The sequence below is a fragment of the Aegilops tauschii genome, chromosome 4 (assembly GCF_002575655.3).
Source record: "Aegilops tauschii subsp. strangulata cultivar AL8/78 chromosome 4, Aet v6.0, whole genome shotgun sequence".
Classification (NCBI taxonomy): domain Eukaryota; kingdom Viridiplantae; phylum Streptophyta; class Magnoliopsida; order Poales; family Poaceae; genus Aegilops; species Aegilops tauschii.
In genome coordinates, this window is record NC_053038.3 from 7,336,064 (window position 1) to 7,364,008 (window position 27,945).

At 44.5% G+C, this 27,945-nt stretch overlaps 1 long non-coding RNA gene and 1 pseudogene across 1 annotated transcript; both read left to right on the forward strand.

Annotated features, from left to right (window-relative positions):
- Positions 1–4,376: 4,376 nt before the first annotated feature.
- Positions 4,377–18,253, forward strand: LOC109761059 (transcription factor bHLH25-like; annotated as a pseudogene).
- LOC141021448 (uncharacterized) lies at positions 7,139–8,288 on the forward strand. The gene is made up of 3 exons (XR_012182760.1): positions 7,139–7,571; positions 7,682–7,739; positions 7,825–8,288. It is a non-coding gene; the product is annotated as an uncharacterized lncRNA (long non-coding RNA).
- Positions 18,254–27,945: the final 9,692 nt, after the last annotated feature.

A 27,945-nucleotide genomic window follows, 5' to 3' on the forward strand; every position in this document is an offset into this window, starting at 1 on the left:
ATCATTCGGAATAGATAGTCCGTCGGGACCCTTCCAAAGATTACGTGTAAATCATTGACCATAGCAAGTACGTGATCACCGGTACGCATGGCGGGCTTCTTCCGGTGATCTGCCTCGCCTTTGAAATGTTTGCTTTTCTTTCGACATTGATGGTTGGTCGGAAGAAATCAACGATGCCCCATGTACACATTCTTCCTGCATTTGTCCAGGTATATAATTTCGGTGTCACCTAAACAGTGCGTGCACACGTGGTATCCCTTGTTTGTTTGTCCTGAAAGGTTACTGAGAGCAGGCCAATCATTGATGGTTACAAACAGCAACGCAAGCAGGTTAAATTCCTCCTGTTTGTGCTCATCCTACACACGTACACCGTTTCAATTCCACAACTGTAAAACTTCTTCAACTAATGGCCTTAGGTACACATCAATGTCGTTGCCGGGTTGCTTAGGGCCTTGGATGAGAACTGGCGTCATAATGAACTTCCGCTTCATGCACATCCAAGGAGGAAGGTTATACATACATAGAGTCACGGGCCAGGTGCTGTGATTGCTGCTTTGCTCCCCGAAAGGATTAATGCCATCCATGCTTAAACCAAACCATACGTTCCTTGGGTCACCTGCAAACTCAGCCCAGTACTTTCTCTCGATTTTTCTCCACTGCGACCTGTCTTTCTTACGTTCCCGTCTTTCTTACGGTCCTCACTGTGCCATCGCATCAACTTGGCATGCTCTTCGTTTCTGAACAGTCGTTTCAACCGTGGTATTATAGGAGCATACCACATCACCTTCGCAGGAACCCTCTTCCTGGGGGCTCGCCGTCAACATTACCAGGGTCATCTCGTCTGATCTTATACCGCAATGCACCGCATACCGGGCATGCGCTCAAATCCTCGTACGCACCGCGGTAGAGGATGCAGTCATTAGGGCATGCATGTATCTTCTGCACCTCCAATCCTAGAGGGCATACGACCTTCTTTGCTGCATACGTACTGTCGGGCAATTCGTTATCCTTTGGAAGCTTCTTCTTCAATATTTTCAGTAGCTTCTCAAATCCTTTGTCAGGCACAACATTCTCTGCCTTTCACTGCAGCAATTCCAGTACGGTACCGAGCTTTGTGTTGCCATCATCGCAATTGGGGTACAACCCTTTTTTGTGATCCTCTAACATGCGATCGAACTTCAGCTTCTCCTTTTGACTTTCACACTGTCTCCTTGCATCAACAATGACCCGGCGGAGATCACCATCAGGCACAATATTGTCTGTCTCCTCTTGATCTTCAGCAGCTTCCCCCGTTGCAGCATCACCGTATTCCGGGGGCACATAGTTGTCATCGTCCTCTTCTTCTTCGATGTCTTCCATCATAACCCCTATTTCTCCGTGCCTGGTCCAAACATTATAGTGTGGCATGAAACCCTTATAAAGCAGGTGGATGTGAAGGATTTTCCGGTCAGAGTAAGACTTCGTATTCCCACATATAGGGCATGGACAGCACATAAAACCATTCTGCTTGTTTGCCTTAGCCACTTCGAGAAAATTAAGCACGCCCTTAACGTACTCGGAGGTGTGTCTGTCACCGTACATCCATTGCCGGTTCATCTGCGTGCATTATATATAATTATGTGTGTCAAAAACCATTACAGATTCACATGGATAGATAAGTGACCAAATTAATAGAAGTTCATCATCACATTAAAACCAAAGTACATACATAGTTCTCATTGAACAACATATAGCTCTCCAGAGCATCTAATTAAACCATACATTGAAACTATGTAAAACCTTTCAATGCAACAACAAATGTGATCATAATCACAACCAAGGTAACAATTGATCCAACGGTATGATGATACCAAGCCTCGGTATGAATGGCATATTTTCTAATCTTTCTAATCTTCAACCACATTGCGTCCATCTTGATCTTGTGATCATCGACGACATCCGCAACATGCAACTCCAATATCATCTTCTCCTCCTCAATTTTTTTTTCTTCAAATAATTGTTTTCTTCTTCAACTAAATTTAACCTCTCGACAATAGGGTCGGTTGGAATTTCCGGTTCACATACCTCCTAGATAAATAAAATCTATGTCACGTTGGTCGGCATAATTGTCATAAACAATAAATGAACCAAATAGTTATAAAAGATAATATATACCACATCCGAATCATAGCCAGGACAAGGGCCGACGGGGTCGGATACCAAAACCATCGCACTATATAATAACAAGCAATAATAAAAGAAAATTAGACAAGTATCTATCTAATTATACAAGTAAGAATTTTTTTATTTCAGAAAGAAGATAAGAACAAGAGGCTCACCACGGTGGTGCCGGCGACGAGATCAGTGCGGGCGATCGACGGCGGTGAAGACGGGGACGGGACATGACGGACCGCTAAACCTAGACAAATCTCGAGGAAAATGGAGCTTGGAGGTCGAGCTTCGAGAGGAGAAAGCTTAACTAGCATGGCTCGGGCATTTCATCGCACACCTCATGTGCATAGGAGGTGAGCTAGAGCACCACAAAGGTCTCCCCTCGCCGGCCAGAAAAACAGAGCAGTGGAGTGCACTGCTCGCGGGCGAGGGGGTATATATAGCCACCTCATTGGTCCCGGTTCGTGGCTGGAACCGGGACTAAAGGGTCCCCTTCTGTCCCGGTTCTAGGCACGAACCGAGACCAATGGCTGTGGGCCAGGAGCGAGGACCATTGGTCCCGGTTCGTGCCTTGAACCGGGACAAATGCCCCACGAGGCCCGGCCGGCCCCTGGGCGCATCAACCGGGACGTATGCCCCCCATGGGTCCCGGTTCGTGACTGAACCGGGACTAATGGGCTGGCCAGGCCCCAACCAAAGCCCTGTTTTCTACTAGTGGGACGAGCTTGTCCATCACAACAATTTGCATTACAATGAAAAATACTTATACAAGTTGCTAGTGAGAACTATGGCCATGTCAAAGTCAAATGTTGCATCAAATATATGTGTGCATATTTCTTCAACAATGACATAGTGCAGACACCTGATATGCCACCTTCTAGGGTTCTTGTCGAAACTCAGTAAAGCTCTAATCTTCTATTTAAAATAACTATATATTTCGTCACATATTTGAATGGATGATGTGAAAGTTGTCTTACATTTCATTTATTAATGCTAAGTTTTTCCTGCCGAATATTACTTTGTCCTCACATCTTGATATAATACGTGGATGAATTCATTTGAAGTTGTTTGTCTTCATCAATCTCTATCTCTACTACTTAATTTTTTTAAGATTTCATGTTTCACTTTTCTTCCCACCACCTCTTCGTCCAACCTTCCCCGTATATGATAATCAATCACCTTAATTTACTTACATTCCAAACAAATTTCACTTTAATTTACTTACCTAATTTCTCATTAGACTATAAGGTAAATCAAGATATGATAAATATTTATTTACACAATCGAATCACATGCTAACATACTAATGTGACCTAGATATTGCACATCTACCCGACTAAATCAAACTACAAAGGAAAAGAAAAAAGGTAAAATAAATTGTCTGCACAAATCCTCACGTAAACTCAATGGCATAGAAGTTAGATGTGCATTACTTAGGGCACGTCTAGATGTGCATTAGCAAAACTATAAAATATTTATAAAGCGTTGCAACGCATGGGCATTGTGCTAGTATAACTAAAAATCTACAAGTTATGTCTTTCCATCCGTTCTAACTTGTAAAGGTTGCAACTTGCAAGTGCTTAGCGACAAAGACAAGGTGATGCATATTACTTGTAAGTGGCTCCACATTGCACTTAAGTTTGCAGAGACTTGGTGGAGTTGCAGATGAAGATAAAATACTCAGAATAGTACGAATAAGACATCAGCATCGAGCCATCGACTGCATACTTAATTAATTTTCACCGCAATTCTACTAATTAAATTAAGGCATCCAAAGATCTTTCCTACTTCCTTGTCTTCTCCTTTTATTGAAGTGTCACTCTGAAGTGAAAGATATCGTGTGTGTGTGCGCGCGCGCCCCTGGCATGAGATTGTGATAATGCGCAGGGCGGAATTAGCACGAAAAGTATTGCCCCGGAGATAAATGCGCTAGGTCAAATCAACACATCATGCGTGGACATCAGCTCTTGTATTTTAGTATACCTAGCGTATTGTAGGGGGTGCAAAATATCATTTTCACCTGATTTAGGCGACATAACCAGATTTGGCTGAAAGGATTGTTTTCTCCCATGCATTATTGGCCTTTCCAATGGGAGCGGCCATTCAGAGGCCTCTAGCATTGGAGCGACTGTCACTGCCCTATATCTATATAAGGCAACTCCGTTGCTTCTTTGGGTAGAGCTGCTCACTAAATAATTGGAGGAGACTTGCTAATCGTAGTATCTTCCGCAAGCTTAGGAAAGATTTGAGGTAATTAAGTCTTAAGTAGTGTAGTGAGTTTGGATAAGATACCTCTTATAGTAACGTACATACACAAATCTTTTTCTCTTCTTCTTCCGAGAGCGGAGTTTTGGCACCCAGGAGCATATGCTCCTGATTTTTAAAATGTGTTCTAAATGTATTTTTAAATGTCGCAAAATTTTGGCAAAATGTTTTGGGCAAAGATCTCGACATTCTACGTACTTACAAAGTTGTTTCGTGAAAAATGGATAACTTTTGTGTCGCGTATGAAAAAGATAAATTTGTGTGTTAAAAAGGACCTTTCAATAGACATTTTTTTGTCTTTTTTACACAAACTACAAAAAAATTGGGTTTTCCGTGAAACTTGGCGTGCCCACACAGAATATCGAGATTTACATGTCAAATTTTTGTTTGGAATTTTTTGACATTTGAAAATGTTTTTTGAATAGCAGAAGCATATGCTCCCATGTGCCAAAGTGCATTTCCGTCTGTAGTATTACATTCAGTTTGGTTTAGAAGGTTCTCGTGAACTTTTCATCTATCTTTCAGGAGGTTAACGTTCAGTTCTGCTTTTTCTTTCATAATTAGAAGGTTCTTTTTTTAGAAAAGGAATTAGAAGGTTCTTCCGGCTCCATTATTTTCATCCATCCAAATTAAGCGTGGGCAACATGGACGACTCGGCCCTGTTCATGGAATGGGCCATGGACACGCTGGAGCAGGAGCACCCAGACCCGGTGGTGGTCGTCAGCGGCGACTGCGGCGAGGCAGCCTTCCCCTCGCTTCAGGCGCTCCGTGAACAGCATCTTGTCTTCGAAGAGCTGATTACGGGGGCCAATCCGGCAAGCAGCGGGAGCTCCGGCGAAACCACCGAAGGTAGCGGAGGCTATGGTGGCAATTTCTCGTCCCCGGCGGCCATGGAGCACGACGTCTGGCCCCCGTCCCCGCCGACCTCGGCCAGGTGCGCTCCAACACTTTCCCGGAACGGTGGGGGCACCAGCCTTCCCGTGACGAGCTGGAATTTCTGCGCGCTGCCGGCCAGTGACGGCACACTGGACAGCGGCAGCGCCGGTCCTGTCATCCCGGAGACGGTGTACGGGTCGCAGCCCACGAGGAGGGCCGCCGCAAGGAGCCCCACCGGCTCCGGGCCCGTGTCGTCGGGGCCGCCGTACGCGCAGGACCATATCATGGCGGAGCGGAAGCGCCGGGAGAAGATTAACCAGCGCTTCATCGAGCTCCCCACCGTCATCCCGGGCCTCAAGAAGGTGCTCCGATTTGTTTCAACACCTGCACTTATGTTAGTTCTTCCCCTTGAAAACAAATCATCTCAGTGTAGATCCATATAAATGATTGATTCAGATGGACAAGGCGACGATCAATGTAGACGTCAAGGAGCTGCAGAAGAAGATCAAGGCCCTCGAGGCAGCCACCGGCCGCAGCAGCAGGAGCATCGAAACCGTGGTGCTCGTCAAGAAGCCGCGCTACGCCGCCGTTGCAGACGAAAACGGCTCACCCTCGTCCGCGTCGTCGGGGGCGCCGGCAGCGGGAAACCTCTGCCGGAGATCGAGGTGCGGTTCTCGGAGACCGGCGTCATGGTGAGGATCCTCTGCCACGACGTCCAGGGGGCGGTGGTGAGGGTGCTGTCGGAGGTGGAGGAGGGGCTCCACCTCACCGTCACCCACGCCAATGTCATGCCGTTCACGGCCTGCACTGTCATCATAACCATCACGGCCAAGGCAAGTGTTTTCCTTCCTTGATTCCGCAATTCGGTCCAATATTGATTTTTGTGATTCACGCTAAGAAATGATGTAGAGGCGCGGGTAATCCTCATTTCCTAAAAGAAACAGTAAGGTAAATGTTGTTATTTTATTTTGTGGGAGAGTAAGGTAAATGATACTAGCAAATATCTCTGCATGACAAATGCTACTACATTTTTTTTCCCGAAAAACTTTCAATCTGTTCATCTTCAATCATGGTAGTACAACGAACACTAGAAATAATAAAAATTACATCTAGATCCGTAGATCACCTACCGACGACTACAAGCACTGAAACGAGCCGATGGCGCGGAGCCGTCATCGCCCCTTCCTCGCTGGAGCCGGGCAAACCTTGTTGTAGTAGACAGTCGGGAAGTCGTCGTGCTAAGGCCCCATAGGACCAACGCACCAGAACAGCAACCGCCGTCGTTGAAGAGTAGCATAGATCGGACGGATCCAACCTGAAGACGCACAAACGTAGACGAACTACGACAAGATCCGAGCAAATCCACCAATGATAGATCCACCGAAGGCACACCTCCACACACACCCACCGACGATGTTAGGAGCACCACCGAAACGGGGACTAGGCGGGGAGAACCTTATTTCATCTTCAGAAAGTCACCTCCGTCTTGTCTTCCTGAGCAGGACACAAACCCTAACAAAACTTAAAGGAACATCTGAAGGCGGAGCCCTCCCACCGGCAAATGCCGGGATCCACCATGCTGCCATGGCCCTAAGGCCACTAGATACAAGGCGGACCGGCGGCGGACACTAGTAGAAAAAGGGTCAAATGTCAAGCACATTAGTGCCGGTTTGCTTTTGAGCCGGCACTAATGTGTGCATTAGTGCCGGTTCCAACGGCTAGCCGGCCGCTTTCATTAGTACCGGTTCGTGGCCGACCTTTAGCACCGGTTCGTGCCACGGACCGGTACTACAGTGAGTGGTGGCAGGATGTTGTCAGTCCGGGGCCCCTCCAGCACCTTTAGTACCGGTTCGTGGCACGAGCCGGTGCTAAAGGTCGCCCTACATAAACCCTTCGTCCACCCGAGCTTGCTCTGTTCTTCCCCTTTCCCCTCTCCTCTCTGTTCTTCCCCTCTTCCTCTCGAGCTCATCACACATTTTGCCCAAAATTTGTCAAGATTTGAAGGCCCCCATCCATTCAAATGATCACAAAGGTTAGCAACTTTGTCCTTTCATCTCTCATTGCTAGATTAGCTCTTGCCATGCTTTGTATAGTGATTAATTTATGAGTTTAGTAATTTGGGAGGAAATATATGTGCTAGTATTTGATTTATATGCAATTTGAGGTCAAAAATAACACTTAGTTTGCATATGTAGGTGTGGTTTACTTAGTGCCTTCTAAATCTCCGTCGTAACCACAGTCGATCGCGTGCACCGTTCCGTCGCCGGCACCACCTTGTGGTGAGCCTCTTGTTCATGAATGTTTTACATTACCAAATTGATGTTTGTGTGATTTGGATATATAGTTACTCGTATAATTATCTTACCCGTACGTTGTTTGTTATACATAGTGCCATGGTTTTGATATCCATCCCCGTCGGCCCTCGTCCTTGTTATGATTCGGATGTGGTATATTCTCTTTTAAAACTAGTTGTTGCATTTCGTGTTTATGACAAATTATGCCCATCAAGTTGACATAGATATTTTTGTCCAGGAGGTTTGTGAACCGGAAATTCCAACCGACCCTATTGTCGAGAGGTTAAATTTAGTTGAAAGAGAAAACGAGTATTTGAAAGAAAAATTGAAAAGAATTGAGGGGGAGAAGATGGAATTGGAGTTGCATGTTGCCGATGTCGTCGATGATCACAAGATCAAGATGGAGAAAATGCGCTTGAAGATTAGAAAGATTAGAAAATATGCCATTGATAGTGAGGCTTGGTATCATTATGCTGTTGGATCAATTGTTACCTTAGTTGCGATCTTGATCGCATATGTTGTTGCATTTAAATTCTTTAGTTAGAGAGTTATTTGTTTGTTGCATTTAAGTCTTGTATGAACTTTATGTATGAACTTGTATTAATTTGGTCTTTTCGGTGTTGTGTAATGAAGATGAGCCGACAATGGATGTACGATGACCGATGCTCTCCCGAGTTCATTAATGGCGTGCAAACTTTTCTGCTTGCGGCTGAGGCAAACAAGCGGGCGGATGGTTTTATGCCTTGTCCATGTTTAGTCTGTAAGAATGATCACAATTACTCTACGTCAAGAACCATTCACGTCCACCTATTTAAGTCCGGTTTCATGCCCCACTATAATGTTTGGACCAAGCACGGAGAAAGAGGGGTTATGATGGAAGACAATGAAGAAGAAGAGGACGACGACGGCTATCCTGGCCATGGGTTCCCTGAATACGATGATACAACAATGGGGGAAGAAGCCGAGCCGGCAATGCGGGAAGAAGCTGAAGAAGAGGCATCAGATGAGCCCGCTGATGATCTAGGTCGGGCCATTGCCGATGCAAAGAGAAACCGCGCAAGTGATTTGGAGAAGAAGTTGCAGCGCATGTTAGAGGATCATAAGAAATTGTTGTACCCGAATTGCGAAGCTGACAAGAAAAAGTTGGGCACCACACTGGAATTGCTGCAATGGAAGGCAGAGAATGGTGTATCTGACAAGGGATTTGAAAAGTTGCTGGTAATGATAAAGAATATGCTTCCAAAGGACAACGAATTGCGCCAGAGTACGTACGAAGCAAAGAAGGCTGTCTGCCCTCTAGGGTTAGAGGTGCAGAAGATACATGCATGCCCTAATGACTGCATCCTCTACCGCGGTGAGTACGAGGATTTGAACGCTTGCCCGGTATGCGGTGCATTGCGCTATAAGATCAGGCGCGATGACCCTGGTGATGTCGAGGGCGAGCGCCCCAGGAAGAAGATTCCTGCCAAGGTGATGTGGTATGCTCCTATAATACCACGGTTGAAACGTTTGTTCCAAAACAAAGAGCATGCCAAGGTGATGCGATGGCACAGAGAAGACCGTAAGAAAGACACAAAGTTGAGAGTACCCGTTGACGGGTCGCAGTGGAGAAAAATCGAGAGAAAGTACGGGAAGGAGTTTGCAGATGACGCAAGGAACGTATGGTTTGGTCTAAGCGCAGATGGCATTAATCCTTTTGGGGAGCAGAGCAGCAACCATAGCACCTGGCCTGTGACTCTATGTTTGTATAACCTTCCTCCTTGGTTGTGCATGAAGCGGAAGTTCATTATGATGCCAGTGCTCATCCAAGGCCCTAAGCAACCCGGCAACGACATTGATGTGTACCTAAGGCCATTAGTTGAAGAACTCTTACAGCTGTGGAATGGAACAGGTGTACGTGCGTGGGATGAGCACATGGGGGAAGAATTTGACCTAAAGGCCTTGCTGTTCGTGACCATCAATGATTGGCCTTCTCTCAGTAACCTTTCAGGATAGACAAACAAGAGATACCGCGCATGCACACACTGTTTGGATGATACAGACAGTATATATTTGGACAATTGTAGGAAGAATGTGTACCTGGGACATCGTCGATTTCTTCCGAGCAGGCATCCCGTAAGAAAGAAAGGCAAGCATTTCAAAGGTGAGGCGGATCACCGGACGAAGCAGCCTCACCACCGTACTGGTGCTGATGTACATGATATGGTCAAGGATTTGAAGGTAGTCTTTGGAAAGGGTCCTGGCTGATAACCTGTTCCGAATGACGCTGACGGACGCACACCCATGTGGAAGAAGAAATCTATATTTTGGGACCTGCCCTATTGGAAAGACCTAGAGGTCCGCTCTGCAATCGACGTGATGCACGTGACGAAGAATCTTTGCGTGACCCTGCTTGGCTTCTTGGGCGTGTATGGGAAGACAAAAGATACACGTGAGGCACGGGAGGACCAGCAACGTATGCATGGAAAAGACGGCATACATCAGGGTCATGCCAGCTACGCTCTTACCAAAGAAGAGAAGGAAATCTTCTTTGAATGCCTGCTCAGTATTAAGGTACCGTCTGGCTTCTCGTCGAATATAAAGGGAATAATAAGCATGGCAGAGAAAAAGTTACAGAACCTAAAGTCTCATGACTGCCACGTGATTATGACGCAACTGCTTCCGGTTGCATTGAGGGGGCTTCTACCGGATAACGTTCGATTAGCCATTGTGAAGCTATGTGCATTCCTCAATGCAATCTCTCAGAAGGTAATCGATCCAGAAATCATACCAAGGTTAGAGAATGATTTGGTGCAATGTCTTGTCAGTTTCGAGTTGGTGTTCCCACCATCCTTCTTCAACATCATGACGCACGTCCTAGTTCACCTATGCGAAGACATTAACGTTTTGGGTCCTGTATTTCTACACAATATGTTCCCCTTTGAGAGGTTCATGGGAGTCTTAAAGAAATATGTTCATAACCGTGCTAGGCCAGAAGGAAGCATCTCCAAGGGCCATGAAAATGAGGAGGTCATTGAGTTTTGTATTGACTTTATTCCTGACCTTAAGCCGATTGGTGTTCCTGAATCGCGGCATAAGGGCAGACTGGATGGAAAAGGCACGCTAGGAGGGAATCAAAAAATATGTATGGACGTACATTCTCTCACTGAAGCACACTACACAGTTATACAGAATTCCGCCTTGGTGGCTCCGTATATGGACGAACACAAGAATTTTCTACGCTCCAAACACCCGGAGCGGTCTGATGACTGGATTACACGTGAACAAACCAGGAGTTTCGCCGGCTGGTTGCAGACACGTACCATGCATGACGCCTCTATTGAAGATGACCTGTACTCGCTGTCCCAGTTACCATCTTCGAATATAATGACTTTCAAAGGGTACGAGATAAATGGTAATACATTTTACACGATCGCCCAAGATAAGAAGAGCACCAACCAAAACAGTGGTGTCCGCTTTGATGCAACAACCAAGACGGGAAAGGAAACATATTATGGTTACATAGAGGAGATATGGGAACTTGACTATGGACGTGGTTTGAAGGTCCCTTTGTTTCGGTGCAAATGGATCAATATGACACGAGGCGGGGTAACGGAAGACCCGCAGTATGGAATGACAACATTGGATCTCAACAATCTTGCGTATGCAGACGAACCATTCGTCCTAGGTAATGATGTGGCACATGTTTTCTATGTGAAGGATATGTCTACCAAGCCGAGAGAAAGAAAAGATAAGGAAGCGAATGCATCATACGATGAGCCAAAGCGCCACATAGTTCTTTCTGGGAAGAGAAACATCGTGGGAGTGGATGACAAGACAGACATGTCAGAAGATTATGAAAAGTTTGATGAAATTGCTCCATTCACAGTGAATATTGACCCGAGCATCCAGTTAAATGATGAAGATTTTCCATGGCTACGGCGCAAAGGTACACACGCGAAGAAAAAGTTTCACACCCAAAGATCTGGGATGTGATCGGCTTCACTATCATCACTTTCTTCTGTGTTTCACACCCAGGAGGGAATCTCTATAATAGTTAGGGTAGTTATGTGTTTTGGCATTTGAAACGCGAAGAAATTTTATGTGCAAACAAATTCTTTCATGCATTTACTGATTTTTTCAGCTAAATGACCCTGAAATTGAAAAGCATTTCAAATGAACTCAGAAAAGGTTGAAAGTTGGCATGGTATCATAATTTCACCCACATAGCATGTGCAAAAAAGCAGAGAGGGTTACCGCAAAAACTGGATGCACTTCGTGTACACAATGGACAATCTCTTTCGAAGTATCAGGGTTTCGGACGAAAACTCATCCGTTACAAAGATATTTCATTTTTTAAATAACCTAAGCATTACCAAATTGAATATAATGATAAAACACACTAATATTAAACATAAGAAAAAAGAATCACTGAAAAATCTATTTTCAAAGTTAAGTTATTCACAAACTAGTGATTCACACAAATTTCAGCCCTCCAGATCGAGCAAATCTAGTGATCATCACATGTTTTTTTTACTTGAAGATATATTAATGAATCGATCTTTCTTCTTTCAGCCCTCCGGATCGAGCAAATCTGCTTCTACAGACAGCAGGACAAAGCACGGCCCGGGCAAAAAGTTGAAGGAGGGTGTAAAGTACAACATCGATTCCATCAAAGCTAGTGGCGAACCCCTCACGCCTAAGAACATTGCGAACAAGTTCGTTCGTCAGTGCGGAGTTCTTATGAACTCCCGATCTCCATTCAAGAATGGAAAGAGCCAAAAACTAAACGCCCAGATGTTACTTGGGTCGACGACAGAGCAAAACAAAAGCTTTGGGAATCTCTGATGGAACATTTCACCCTACCAGATTATTTCACTGATGCAGATGTGCAGAAAGTCAAGGACGCTGCTCTTAAGAAGATGGCAATTGCATTCAAGACCCACAAGAAAACTGTATGGGCCAACTACCTCGCTGCAGAAAGGAAGACTCCAGAATTCAAGGGAACACTTGAGAAGCAAAGAGAACACTGGCCCGCTTTAGTGAAATTCAAGGAATCAGAATTATCTAAGGAACGGTCGAGAAAAAACAAGGCCAATGCCGCAAAGAAGACACATTTCCATAGGCTGGGTCCAGGTGGCTACGCGGTGGCAATGCCTAAGTGGGATAAGTCTGAGCAAGAGATGGAGGATGCAGGGGTCACTCCGGTTACTAGGAGCTGGCCCCCCAGGTGCAGAACTTGGTTCTATGCGCATGGGGGGCGTTGGACCCGAAGACAGGCCTGGTTTCGAAGAAGGCAAGTCTAAAAGGAGCAGAACAAAAGTTACTTGACGCAAGAGAAGATGCTCGAAAGGGGGTGTTCACGCCCAACAGAGAGAACGACGAGCTTACGCGCGCCCTGGGAAATCCTGAACACCCGGGAAGAACACGAGGCAAGGGCGTTATTCCCTGGTATGAGGGCTTTTCGGAATGGAACGACGACTACAGGACCCATGCAAGAAAGAATATGGAGGAGGAGAAGAAGAGGAAGCTGGAGGAGGAGCAGAGGAAGCAGGACGTGGAACGCCTTCAAGGCCTAGAAGCAAGGCACGCGGACTTGGCACTCAAATTCCAGCAGCAGCAGTAGCAGATCGACTCACTTAGCCAGGAAAGGGGGTCTCAGCAGCGGCAGCAGCAAGCGGATGATCATCCAGCATTGGATAGCACCATCCCATCCATACCGAGAAGCAGTGTTGGTTCTGCCCCGGGCGATGCACTGCTGGATACATACCCTGTGGATGACATCATAGAGAACACTAACTGTGAGCTACACTTTAAAATGAAGAACATATCCATGAAGGTGGCGGACGCCATTGCTTTTACAATTACCCCCGAAGCAACCTTCCATTGCGCCCCGATTCCAGCGGGCTATACTCGTGTCTTGGTTGATGAGGTGGTGGACCCATATTCGGGGCTAGAGCTTGACATTCCTGGAGGTGACGACGAGCACACACTGGGAGAGGCCATACATCGTATCATCCTATGGAGAAAGGATTGCATCATCTTCCGAAGTCCACCGACACCGCGTCTGCCGACTCCTCCTCGAAGTCCGCCACCGTGTCAGCAGACTCCCGCTCCTCCAAGTCCACGAACGCGTGAGCAGACTCCTGCTTCAAGTCTGGCACAGCGTCATGCCACTCCTCCTGTTTCAAGTCCGACACCGTGTCAGGCCACACCTCCTGCTTCAAGTCCGGCATAGCGTCAGGCCACACCTCCTGCTTCAAGTCCGACACCGTGTCAGGCCACACCTCCTGCTTCAAGTCCGGCACAGCGTCAGGCCACTCCTCTTGCTCCAACTAAGCCACGTCAGCCGTCTCCGCCGCCTAAGCAATCGCAGAAGAGACACGCCGCAGCTATGGTGCGTAGCGATACGAGTCGAGGTAGTACGGAAGTACATGCGGAGACAAGCGATATAAATATGGTCCAAGCAGCCTCGCTCCTCTTCCTCAGAGGCCTTACGACATGACCGAGGAGCAAAACGATGCAATAGTGTGGGCCGAAGTGGACGCTCATTTTGGACCGAAACCGGCAACGCCGCCGAGGGAGAAAGTGCCTGAGGAAAAGATTGACCACTTCATTCGTATGGCTAGACCACCAGCTCCCAAGCCTGTTGACTCAGACTATGAGCGCCAAATCAAGAAGGCACATTGAGCACGACTATAGAAAGAAGCGAGCTCGAGCTCGAGCCAACAAGCAGCTGTCAAAAAATGCAGAAAAACCGTTCCCCTGGGAGAACAGGCGGCGCATTCGACCCCCCGCTTGTTGTGCCAACAACACATGAGAGTACACGCGCCCAATATTATTGTGGGCAAACCGTTTACGTTCCCGAGCTGGCGATGTGGTAATAACCGAGGAGCATATAATGCAGGCTGAAATTCTCAAGATCACTGTTGGACAACTCCTCGATATCGAGCCCATGTCTCCGCTTACAGAGGAGTATGTCCGGGGCCAACCTTTGGTCGAGCCCGAGGAGGTCAAGAACCTCCCAACGAGAATGAATGAATTGCATGATTGGTACATGAAAATTACCAAGATTTCCAATCGAGAGTCCCTCATGGTGCAAGTCGAGGAAGATCATTACTTCAATAAGAAAGCTCTGTCCGTTGAGTATTCAGAACTATTTCAGTTATTCAATCAAGATGCACTCGACAAATCTATCGTCAGTTGCTATTGTCTGTAAGTGATTTCTTTCTGTAATTTAAGTCTCAAGCTAGCTCTAGTGCTCATTGATTGATCATTAATTACCTGTAATTATATATCCTCACTATATATTCTTTTCTGTGGTATTATGCAGGATGAAGATGTATGAAATGAAAAAAGATGGACGCTATGGGGTTCATTGACCCAAATACCGTTAATGAATACACATGGAAATTGGAATGGTGTAGACAAGATGTAGAGAAAAAACATGGTAGAGTTCTTGAAGCGCCTCAATAGCAATGAAGATATACTACTTCCTTACAACTTCGAGTGAGTCACACTGTCTTGTACTAAAAATTCTGTTTTTGCTTACTAGCTAGATGTTAATAAGTGTATAGGGTTTAGGGTTATAGTTGATTAGTGTTATGCACATGCCCGCTTAATTTATACATGCAAACGTATGCGCATGCAGCTTCCACTGGATCTTGTTAGCCATTAAAGTTGACGAAGGAAAAGTTGAAGTACTGGACTCACTACTTAAAAAAGATAGTGACTACAGCATCGTGAAGGGGATAGTCGACAGGTTATTTCAATCATTATTAACTATATCTCGGCCTATTTAGTTCGTCATTTCCTGATATGAACTATTTTTAATAACCCCTTTATTAATTTTCTTTGTCGGCGGGCAGGGCTTGGGCAAAGTACATCAAGGTGACTCGAGGAAAATGGCGACAAAAGCTATGTTGGTATCGACCCAAGGTAAGTAATTAAGTAGTACTAGCTAGCTAGCTACCATCTCTTTGATTCTTGTTTCAATACCATTAATTAATTAACATGCTTGATTAATTATTATCTGATTAAATTCTATTCTCGTAAAGGCCCTGAAGCAGGTGCCGGGGACTGAAATGTGTGCATACTACGTTTGCGAGAACATTCGCATGATGGCGTCCGAAAGGAGCAGATCTGATAGACAGGACTGGGTAGTTTGCGAGAACACTATGCACAAATCTTACATGATTGTCGATATCTAGTCACACAACTAATACACATGCATATTGATCTCCTTAACAGTTCAAAGAGGTGCGGGACCAGCTCCTACCAACAGAGCGCATACGAGCACTTCAAGAGGAAATAGCGGGATTTTTGCTCGACCAGGTCATAGATCCCAAAGGAGAATACTATTACCCGCTACCGCCCCATGAACCACTTGTCATCGTGCTCCGAAGGCACAAAGGCAACATGTAGGAGAAATTATATATATATACATGTGTATGTGTGAATAATTAATGGTGGTTGTGAGACATTCGATTATATATATATGATCGGTTCTACGAGAAAATCTATTTATATATATGCATAACGTGTACAATATGTAGTATCGTAAAATACCAGCAAACAAAAAAGAATTAAATGGAAAACACAAAATTAATGGAAAAATAAAAATAAAAACCAAACCCCCCCAAACATTTAGTACCGGTTGGTGCTACCAACCGGTACTAATGGTCTACCAGCACCCGGGCCTGGCTCGTGCCACGTGGTGGCACTTTAGCGCCGGTTCGTGCCGAACCGGTAGTAAAGTGGGCACTAAAGGCCCTTATGAACCGGCGCTAAAGCCCGGTTCTGCACTAGTGGGAGCCGGCGGGAGACAGAGGAAACCTAAATGCTACTACATATAAATAAAAGTCGAGTAAGAATTTTCATGTTTTTTTACGGAAAAAAACTTTCGATCAATTCATCAAATATCATGGCAGTACAAATAACACAATAAGCAATATAAATTACATCCATGTCTGTAGACCACCTAGCAACAACTACAAGCACTGGAGTAAACCAAAGGCGCGCCGTCCTCATCGGCCCTCCCTCACAGGAGCCGGGCAAACCTTGTTGTACTAGATTGTCTGAAAGTCGTCATGCATGCTAAGACCCTCCAAAGGACCAACGAACCAGAACAACAACCATCACCGATGAAGAGCAGCGTAGATCGAAAGAATCCAACCTGTAGACCCATTAACGTAGACGAAGGAAGACCGGATCCAAGCAGATCCGCCGAAGACAAACATCGACCAAATCCCATGAGATCCACAGCAGATAAACCTTCACACGCTCTCCGACTATGCTAGACGCGCCGCCGAGATGGGGGCTAGAACCTTATTCCATCTTCAGGGCCACTGCATTGTCTTCCTGAGTAGGACACAAACCCAAGACAAATTAGAAAACACCTAAAAACGGATCAGGAGCCCTCCCAACAGCACGGGCTAGGATCCACCGCGCCTCCATGGCACTAAGGCCACGACAGACGAGGCAAATCGGCGGCGGCACCTCTAGGAGGCAAGGAAACCCTAACATGGGACTTGCTTGTGGAAGGAGCAAGAGAACTTCCGTGTGTGGTTTGGGTTAAGATTTTTCATGTCTAACCATATGATCTAGCTCCTTCCACTTATCAATGTCCCTAGACTGAATTACCATCTACTAAACATATATTAGTTTCATAATGTGGTATTCTGTAGAATATTAGTAATTATAATTAATTTGAATATATAGCACAGGGCACAAAATTCCGACACACGCTTCTACATGAATCTCAACATGTAGACACCAGAAGGCCTAGAGCTAGCATGGACTTAGATATAAGACAATCTCAAAGGACTTAAATTTAGCTAAACCAAAGCGATTAACATCTTGGACTAGAAGGATATTCGTGTCATCGAGACAATGTGATTTCAATGCTGGAAAGTTTTGCTGTCCATGAAAACCTATGCCCATTGTTGTACCAGTTGGAATCGTCAAACAAAATAAAAATCTTATATGAAACAAATGTTCCGTACAAATACATTATTCTATCCTGCATTATGAGGAAGCTTCTTAATTTGCAAGACATGGTCAACAAGTATAGAAAATACCACAAACGTACTATCATAAAGCCTACATATAGACCATTATTTATCGAATAAAAACATAATTCTCAATCTGGCTAATCATGCATGTTCCACTGGAAAAAACCTAATCATGTTTGTTCACAAGTATAATATTCATCTGAACAAGTAGGAGAACATAATGCCCCATATAATGCATGGATTTCGGATCAATAGCTAGCTTGATTTTGTTTTCAGGTGGATGAGAGCTTCATCGTTACAGCAGAGGACATCGTAGGAAGACTCAACTCCGTAGTGGAACAGCATAGCAGCTGCACTTCTGCCGAAGGAAAATGAAACAAGAAACATACTACATGACATGACTTCATATGTATAGTACGGAACATATTATATTGTATAATTATATTTGGAAGTGGTGAGAGGGAGTACATGCGGGCATGCATGTTTCCGGCGAGAATGTGTAGCTAAACCATACATATTGGCATGTTTCTGTGGCAAGATCTCCTAAAGTGACGAGTTTAGTTTATCACTTTTAAAGATCACTGGTGGTAATGGTACTTCCTTTTATGCAACAACTCCTATATGTAGTATTTGGTAGTTGGAGCCTAATAAGACCATGGAGCGTCCTCAAAGATAAGCAAGTGGACGATTCCAAAAAAAAAGAAGACTTTTTGGACGCAAATCGCAAATCAAGGAAATAGTATCATTTCGGTGCAGACTGGGGCTAAGAAAATGATTTAAACCCTCTTTTGCTAACATAGTTTCGAACCGTCGACTTGCTAAGCTATGCGACGGGGGTGGGGGTGGGGGGTCCATCACAAATAACCCAGATTACTCGTCTGCGATAGGGCTCGAGGATGCAGACGTTTTGGCAAAACCAACCGTGTGCGATACAAGAACCTATCTCACACACCATAGTTGCGACATACGTGTGTGATTGATAGTTAACGGCATGTTATTCCTCATGGAACCCAGACGGAGTTCTGCGTAAAACGTTTACGAAATGGTACTTATGGCACACAGTTGTCCCAACGAAACTATCTGTGATGTCTAGAGCATCGCACACGAGTCTTCGGTCTGTAACATCTGTCGACACGGTGGCTTTAGCTCACGTGTGGGATGAGGTGCTACCGCACATGATTTAACACCCTCACCACACACGTATTGTTGTTTCACATGTGCAATTTATAGTGTATCACCCATGGTTGTATTCTCATCTTGTGTTTTTTAATGTAAATTGCACTCGGGTTTCATTCTCAGAAACGTGTGTTGTATTTGTTTGCCTTGCAAATGCTCAATTTCTTGAACCATGTGCATTGTATATGACCAGGCGGGGTAAAAGATAACCACATTTCAATTGCCCCGCAAAAAGCATATTCGCCAGAATATGCATTCGAACAAATATCGTCTACAACAAGCACAGTCATCACAATCATTGGCCAATAGTACATTGCAGATACTGCATGCTAGCTAGTTATTAGCTAAATTCCACATGTGTACACATATGCAGTTCTCTTCAAAATACAACATTCACAGAATCAGAGTGTACGAAAGACGTAGACCTCTCATCACATGGAAAACAATGCATCCATGCATATATGTTTAGCACCGAACACTAACAGGTGAACGCATAATCTAGATCATCTATAGTGGGATTGATAAAGTATTTTGAGAAGATGTGCTGAGAAATCTCCTAGCAACTAGCAATTGAACTGCGGTCAGCGGGTCAGCGCTCCACTCTTTGAAGATCTGCAAGATTTTTAGAACAAAATGTGTCGTACGCGTAGATTAGAAGATACTAATTAAGACACACACTTATTCCTGGTATGTAGTCAGCATCTATAGTATATGCAAAAGATCACCATAAAGAATTCATGTGTTTGCAAACAAAGAATCCACGAAGGTTGGTCCCTTTTTACTGTTGAGAACATGGAAATTTTATGTATATAATTAGTCATATATTTGCCCTGTTAGGAACAACTTAATTAGTATAATCTGCTTATTTTTTCTTAGGAGACAAATACAACAAGAAATGTGTTTATTTACAAACTTTAACATGTGACTAACATAAGAGAATGTATTTACGAACGTTAGGATAAAACTTATGAAAAGAACGGATTTCGCTATCCTATCGAGAAAACGGTCTCGTGCACCAGGGTTTTTTCCCTGTCGCCACGGCTCCCTCCACGACGTATGTACAAGGAAAATGCACTGTAAATGTAGATGGATTCTCCCAATTCAATTCAGGAACCTATTATGAATACAAGTTTTACCATCGAAGAATTCAATACCTATCCTAGAATTGCTGAGTAAACGTCAGATCCTAACGATTTTCTATTATTCGGAAATAATCCAGGTAGTAGACTATGTCGCAGTTTGGAACAATGACATTCAAGATCGAATATTTGCTATTGATTAAGAAAAACATGAACTTACAAAGTACATCAAATTTTAAAAGAATCGATGTATACATGATTATAAATTACTTTTCAAGATATGTAAATAGGAAGAATCATGTCACGTGTAAGTCAAGCAAGAGGTGGAGACGCTGTTGAGGGCCCGATTTCCAATTGTCTTTTATAATGACGGCGTTTTCTAGCATATGATCTATGAAAGGCATATGCTCCCTCTTTGTTCTTTGTGCAATCAATCCCCTGAGAGAAAAACAATACATTAGTTTTCTTAGTTTACAACCTTGTACATAGAAGTTGATCAAGATTGTGAAGTATTTACAATATCGAAGTTGAAGAAGAGATGAAACATCTCAAAGTCCACATGGATGGTATTCGGTTGACTACCAAAATGTTTGTCGTAGTACACATCCAGACCTTTAAAACCTTTTGAGATTTGAGTCAAGCAAAATGTATGTAAGAGCATCTACAGCTGGACATAGCAAATATGACCCCTTAAACGCCCGCGGACGGGCCCGATTAATGATCGGGCGTGTTCGTTTTGAGACCCTATTTGTCTGTCCGTGCAGCCACACTCCTTATTTTCTTCCTCATATGGCATGTCACTTGCATGTGATTGATGGAGATGAATAAAGAATGAAAAGAATGAATAAAGAAAGAGAAAAGGTGGTCCGGGGTGGGGCCGCATCCTACGTGACGGACTGCCCGAGCGCGTCCGCGAGCCCTCATATCCTCCCTACATTTGAGATGGATATGAGGGTTCACGGACTGCCCAGACGTGTAGAAATGATATGAGGGGTCCGGTTGGGTCACATTTTTCTCTCTCTCACATCCGGTCACTGACCGGGCGCGTCCGCGGGCGTATGAGAGATGTAGATGCTCTAATGCCCTGTATTTGGAACTTGCCTGCTGCAGGTATTCGTTAGAAATGCCTGGCCATGCTTGTACTCGTGTGCTTCATATTTGGCTTGTGGAGGAAATAACTCGTTGAATTGCTCGTGGGATGGGTTGTGACAATCATACACTTTTTTTCCGCTTCTTCAAGCAACTGTTGGGTGTTATGGTTCTCATCTTTCTTTTGTCTAAGGGTCTCTTCTTCACGACAAGTTTGACTGCGGCCTCTTCCATCTTTTGACTTGATTTTCTTATGATGTGATGTTCTGAGCAGGCAGTGCAGCTGTTTCAGTCTGCTGAGTTTGCGATGCTGCCGTGATGGCCCGCTGAGCTGGAGGAACGGATGCGTCGAACCGCTAAGCAGCCGGTGCAGCTGTGTCGCACTATTGAGCTGGTGGTGCTAATGCGCCAGCAGTGGCGACCTGCCGGTATGTTGATCAGGCGGTTCCAAACGGACGGGCTGCCGATCCGAGCATGTGGTGCCGACACGTCGGTATCCTCATCAGACACACCATGCCTACAAGGCGAAAAGCTGTCAAATCCATGTTAAATTATGGTTGTTTGGGAGCTCTGGAACGTATTGGAAGATCTTAATGTGAGTGGCATTATCATGTTGTAATTTTTTGGTGGCATCCGACAATATTATATTTTGAAAATTTATAGATGGATGAACATGATGATGGTCAGGAAAACAATGAGCATGATGATGGTGAGGAAAACAACTCGGAGATCTCGAATGAAGATTACATTAGTCAGGTATGGAAGTGGAATTTTTTGTTGGCATGCATGCAAATTGAATTAATCCTGGAATATTATATGATAAGTACTTATGTATTTGTGTTATATTTTTCAGCTCATTTCCGAATACCATAATGCGTACGACTATTACGGTGAATCCGACGCGGAGACAGGCCTTGATGTCGAATCATTAGCTGCACCTGATTCTGGGGAGTCGCAATCGTCGGTCATCATGAGGGAGGTATGTATGTAATCAATGTTGTATGGAAGTAATGTTATACCATAGAAAACTGTTTTCATGGCTATGTTATGATTGTGTAGGTGACAGAAGTTGAGGGAAAAAGAATGTCCAAGATACTGCTAGTGCAGATGATAAGAGGGATATGTTCATGCAGATAATACAAATGACTTTTACGTCTCACGAGGCTGCGTATGATTTCTACAACAGCTATGCTAGAGATAATGGTTTCAGCATTAGAAAGAATAGGGTCAGGTATAGCAAAACCGAGTCACGTCATATGCGTTATAGGCGGTTTGTTTGTTCCAGACAAGGAAAACGTGACAGCAGGTTGCTAACCGAGGAAGGACACAGCCATAGGCTCAGACCCGAGACACGCTGCCACTGCGAAGCGCACCTGACCGTGAAGCTTTGACCAAAAGCGTGGGGTTTGGTATGTTGATAGTTTTGAGGACAAGCATAGCCATATCTTGGCAGGACCGGACGAGGTACCTTTTCTTTGGTCCCACAGAAAAATCAAAGAGTACTAGAGAGCTGAGATACTGTCCATGGGAGCTGCAGGGATTAGAATTCACGACATGATGGATTCCTTCATCAGCAAACAAGTATGGTATGGCGGTGTTGGTTTTACCAGGCGTGAAATATACAACCTTTGCGCCAGGGAGAAGAGGAAGCTGCTTTCAAAAGATGATGCTGCCACAGTCATTGGCATCATGGCCAGTAGGAAACAGAGGGATCCTAGCTTCTTTTTCGAGTACAAGCTAGACAAGGAAGGACATATGAATAGGATGTTCTGGTGTGACTCCCAGTCTCGTCATGACTATGAGGACTTCGGCGACGTGCTTGTATTTGACACCACGTACAAGATGAACCGGTATGGTATGCCATTCATACCCTTTGTTGGTCTTAACAATCACCGGAAGACCACTGTTTTTGCTTGTGCCATAGTTTCGGACGAGACCGAAGAGACATATGTGTGGCTGCTGGAGACTTTTTTGAGGTCCATGTGTCAAAAGATGCCGAAGAGTGTTATCACGTACGCCGACGCTGCGATGATCAAGGCAATTCGCCAAGTCTTGCCAGACGTGTGGCACCGTATATGTACGTGGCATATAGAAAAAAATATGAAGATTCACCTCAGTCACAAGTCCTTGAAGGAGTTCCGAACTCTTCTGTACTACAACACGTCCACGGCCACGTTTGAGGAGAGATGGCACGCGTTTTCCAAAAGATGGCAGTCGGAAAAAACAGTAACATGGTTGAGACGGATGTATAAGAAGAGGAGACCGTGGGCCGCGGCTTATCTGATAGAGGGTTTTTGGCTTGGCATGAAAAGCAACCAGAGGAGTGAAAGTCTAAACTCATGCCTTCACCTCCACCTAGACGGTGAAATGACCCTGGTGGATATGATTTTGCACTATGAGAACGCCGTTGTACGTATCCGTGAGAATGAGGCACGAGATGATTGCACGACCTCACAAAATTTACCGGTGCCAGTTACTAGCTCGAGGGAACTTGAGATAGCTGCTTCTCACGTCTTCACTCCAGCAAACTTCTATATGTTGCAAGCTGATCTTAGGAAAATTGGCGGCATGGAGATTGTAGAAATAAAGCTCGGAGACGGATCACAACAGTACATCGTGGCCTGGAAGAATAACCGGAAGAGCCGTTTTTGGGTGGAGTACACTCCAGTAAATTCCGCAGAAAATATAAGGTGCAGCTGCAGAAGAATGATTCGAAAGGGTCTACCTTGCAAGCACATATTCCATGTATTGAAGTACTTGAATATATCTGAAATACCAAAGTGTTTAGTTCTTGTGCGGTTCACGAAAGACGCAAGGTTAGGACTGCCCGCGAGGCGCACAAGCGATCTGTTGGGATTTGGATGGACTGGAGCAGCTGAAAGAATGAAATATAGCCAGGTAAGTGTGTTGGCTTCAGAAGCCATGCATGCAGCATGCAAACACCCAGCTTTATGGGATCAGTTACAGGAGAGTTTGAAGACTGTGATAGCTAAGAGCCATGAGTATGATCAGCTAAAGGAAAATTTGAGTAAGAAAACGGCTGATCTTAGTACTTGTGCAATTGAATATGTAGACGATGGTGAAGGCAACATAGTTGAAGTTCAAGATCCTATTAAAGTATCAACGAAATGTGCAACTAAGGTAGATGAGAACCGCCCTATGTCGAAAAATGGTAGGCCACTTTCGTACGACGAGATCAGAATCAGGTGCGGTGCATGCAAATTGCTAGGGCACACTAAACGCAGCAAGAAATGCAAACTAAATAAGAAGTAAGTTTTTGTACGCATTGTAGGTTATAATTGTTTTTAACTTGTCATTCATTAACTTTTCATGCTATCGTGTGCAGAAGCGTGGTGGGCGAAGAAGAGTAGAACAGTTGCTAAAGTTATGTTAGGATGAATCCAGTGATCTAATAGTGAGGTGTTTACTATGTGTTACTGCATACGTGATACATGATATATACTATTGCAAGAGGCCAGTACCTTGAGATAGTGCTTGTAGCATATATGGACTAAACAGGAGGCGGTCACTAGGGACTTTAATCATGGAAAATGGATAGCATTTTAGCCATTGTAATGATGGCATCTTTTGTGTTGTCCACTCTAGTTATATTATATTAGAAAACTAGACGATACCCGACATGTTGTTGCGGGAATGTTTTGCAATATATTCATAGAGAAATGGTTACGTGTAACATGTATATGTTGTTGCGGGAATATTTTGTTTTCATGTTGTGGTGGACCTTTCTCCATACATGTTGAATGACGAGGTGGCAAACTTGCATGTTAAGAGAAATAGGTTAGTGGTGGCTAGTTGTTTAGATATAGAAGATGTAATTATGTGTGGTAATAATTATTTTTTTTACTCCTTTGGTTCATCACCATTTAGATATAGAAGATACCAGCTCACTTTGGTCTATAGTATAGACTTCGTACCAAAAACCCACCAGTTTCCCCTCATAAAGAAAAGAAAAACCCACCATTTTATGGCTTGTAGTGTAACTCGGGCCGCTTGTCGCGATGACGTGGAGGGGGGGGGGGACGGATGCCGTTAGACGGCGCGACACACGGCCGCTCCCGTTGCCGAGCCCATTTAACAATTTTTATTTTGATTATAGCCCGTTTAAATGGGCCGCGCTGGCCACCTGGTCGGGGCGGTTCTTCCCTCGCGATCTCCACGCGCGTTCTATCTATCCACTGCGACCGCCGCCGCCACCGATCCACGTCTTGCCGCCGGTCACGTTACGCCATGGTTTCGTGGAGCGACGAGTCGAGCTCTTCTTCGGATGGCGAATCTGTGACTAGCCTGCAGGTACGCTCCTACTATATAATCTCCAGATAGTGCTAGGCTTAGGGTTAGGGTTCTTCATTTCCGGTATTTAACGCAGGGCGTTGATTTGTGCATTATCTCTGTTGTTTCGTTTAGCTTCCTACGACTATCCCTTGCTATGAATGGAGTGGCATTGCTCACGATCTGTCTTCTCGTTGTCTGCGTCGAGAACCTTGCGTCAGGCTAGTTGCTTTTGATTCCTTGGACACTGGCAGACGTTTTCTTGCCTGTGGTCAGAAGGTTTGTTGTTCCGTACTGTAAATATATGTTTACATTACCTCGTGCTCGATTTACTTCGCGGTAATCCATTGTTCTGCCCAAAATTGCATACAATTTCAATTAATTTGTGCATTTACAAAGTCCGTATTTATGTTGTCTTTTTTACGGTCTAATATTTGTTTTAGCACATAATAGCATATACTTGTAGTTAATTGATCCATATATATATATATATATGTATGTATGTATGTATGTATGTATGTATGTATGTATATCATTGCATGCTACATTTTGTGTTTATAAGATTGAGACCATATTTTTAGTGCATTGCATGTAATTGTATTGCATTTGTGCATATATGATTGAGACCATATTTTTTCATACTGTAGGAAGAAGTGAAATGTAAGTATGTGGAATGGGTAGACCTGGAGTGATCAGTGGCTACGAAGTTCTGCCTGAGAGAACTGTGGAAGGGGCGGCTGCGCGTCGACGAGGCAGCAGAGGGCGGCGACGGCGTCGACGGGGCGAGCTCGGGCAGCCTGGCGGCGTCGTCGGGGCGGGGGAACTGATGCAGAGATGAATCTGAAAAACGCTAAGTGTTTTCTTATATACTGAGAGCATTGGTCCCGGTTCGTGGCACCAACCGGGACCAATCCCCCCTTTAGTCCCGGTTGGTGCCACCAACCGGGACCAAGGGCCTCTTTTCAGCAACCCAAAGGGCGGGAAGCGGCGGCCTTTGGTCCCGGTTGGTGGCACCAACCGGGACTAAAGGGGGGGCATTGGTCCCGGTTGGTGCCACGAACCGGTACGCATGCCCCACTTTAGTCCCGGTTGGTGCCACCAACCGGGACCAAAGGCCTCTTGCTGCCCGCGCCGCGGCCAAAAGTTTAGTCCCACCTCGCTAGCCGAGGGGCGCCCGCACCAGTTTAAAAGCCCCGGCGCGGCTGCTGTCTCAAACTCCTCTCTATAGCAGGCTTCTGGGCCTAACTTTGGCGTGCTGCCCGTTGAACCTTCTAGCCCTTCTGGGCCTGTATTTGCAAACCTGAGGGTTGGAAGGCCCAGCGGGCAGCGCCCCAACAATTTTTTTTGCTGTATTTAGTTTTTTTGTTTTCTTTTTTTGCTTTATTTATTTTGTTTTGTTTCTACTTACAACAAAAAACTTATTTATTTTATTTTATTTTGTTTCTAATTACTCATTTATTTTACTTTATGAAAATTCTTTTTGGTATTAAAGTTTCTATCAAAAAAAGTTCTTTATGAAAATTCTTTTTGCTGTATTTAGTTTTTTTTTCTTTTTTGCTATATTTATTTTGTTTGTTTCTACTTACAACAAAAAACTTATTTATTTTATTTTATTTTGTTTCTAATTACTTATTTATTTCACTTTATGATAATTCTTTTTGCTATTAAAGTTTCTATAAAAAAAAGTTCTTTATGAAAATTCTTTTTGCTTTTAATGATTTTGAACAGAAAATACTTCGATAATTTTAGTTGCATCAATTTTGTATGATTTTAGTTTCAATAATACTAGAGGTTTCTTATAGTGTTTTGAACAGAAAATACTTTGTTAATTTTTGTTTCATAAATTTTATTAAAGTTTATTTTATTTTGTCGTAACACAAGAAGTCCGGAGTTGTAATAAGTTATTAAAAATAAAAAAGAGGCGCAATGCTCGTTGATTAGCTTCAAGCCTTTCGGAATAGTGTAGACTGCACTGCACATAGCTCCATGCAGTCTACCTTATTTCTCAAGGCTTGAAGCTAAGCAACGTGAAGGTGAGCATTGCGCCTCTTCTTCATCGTCTCTACACTCAGGGCTTATAAACCGCTCCTAGTGCCTCTCAGCTAGCGAGGTGGGACTAAAAAACTTCTTAGTAAGAAACTCTAGTACCGGTTCGTGCAACGAACCGTTACTAAAGGTGCTCGTGGGGCCACAGCCTCATTAGTACCGGTTCGTGGCACCAACCGGGACCAAAGGGTGGAATTGGTCCCGGTTCGTGCCACCAACCGGGACCAATGGCCTTGCATAGCGGCGTGGTGGTGGGAGTTTAGTCCCACCTCGCTAGCTGAGAGAGAGCCGCACCTGTTTATAAGGTGCGGTGCGCCTGAGCTGTCGAGCTCCTCTCTAAAGCAGGCTTACAGGCCTAACCTCTCTGTACATGCTTGTGCGCCTACTGGGCCTTCTGTGGGCCAGAATCCTGGCCCATGGATGGGTTTCTAATCGTATTCAGGCCGTGGTGGCCCAGTAGGTGGCATAATTTTTAATTTTTGGCCTGTTATTTTTCATGCATTTACTAATTATTTTGAGCTATAAGACCCTAAAATTGAAAAGCATTTCAAAAGAACTCTGAAAAGGTTGAAAGTTGGCATGGTATCATCATTTCATCCACATAGCATGTGCAAGAAAGTTGAGAGGGTTACGGCAAAAACTAGATGCACTTCGTGTACAAAACGGACAATGGTATCATACTCGTCT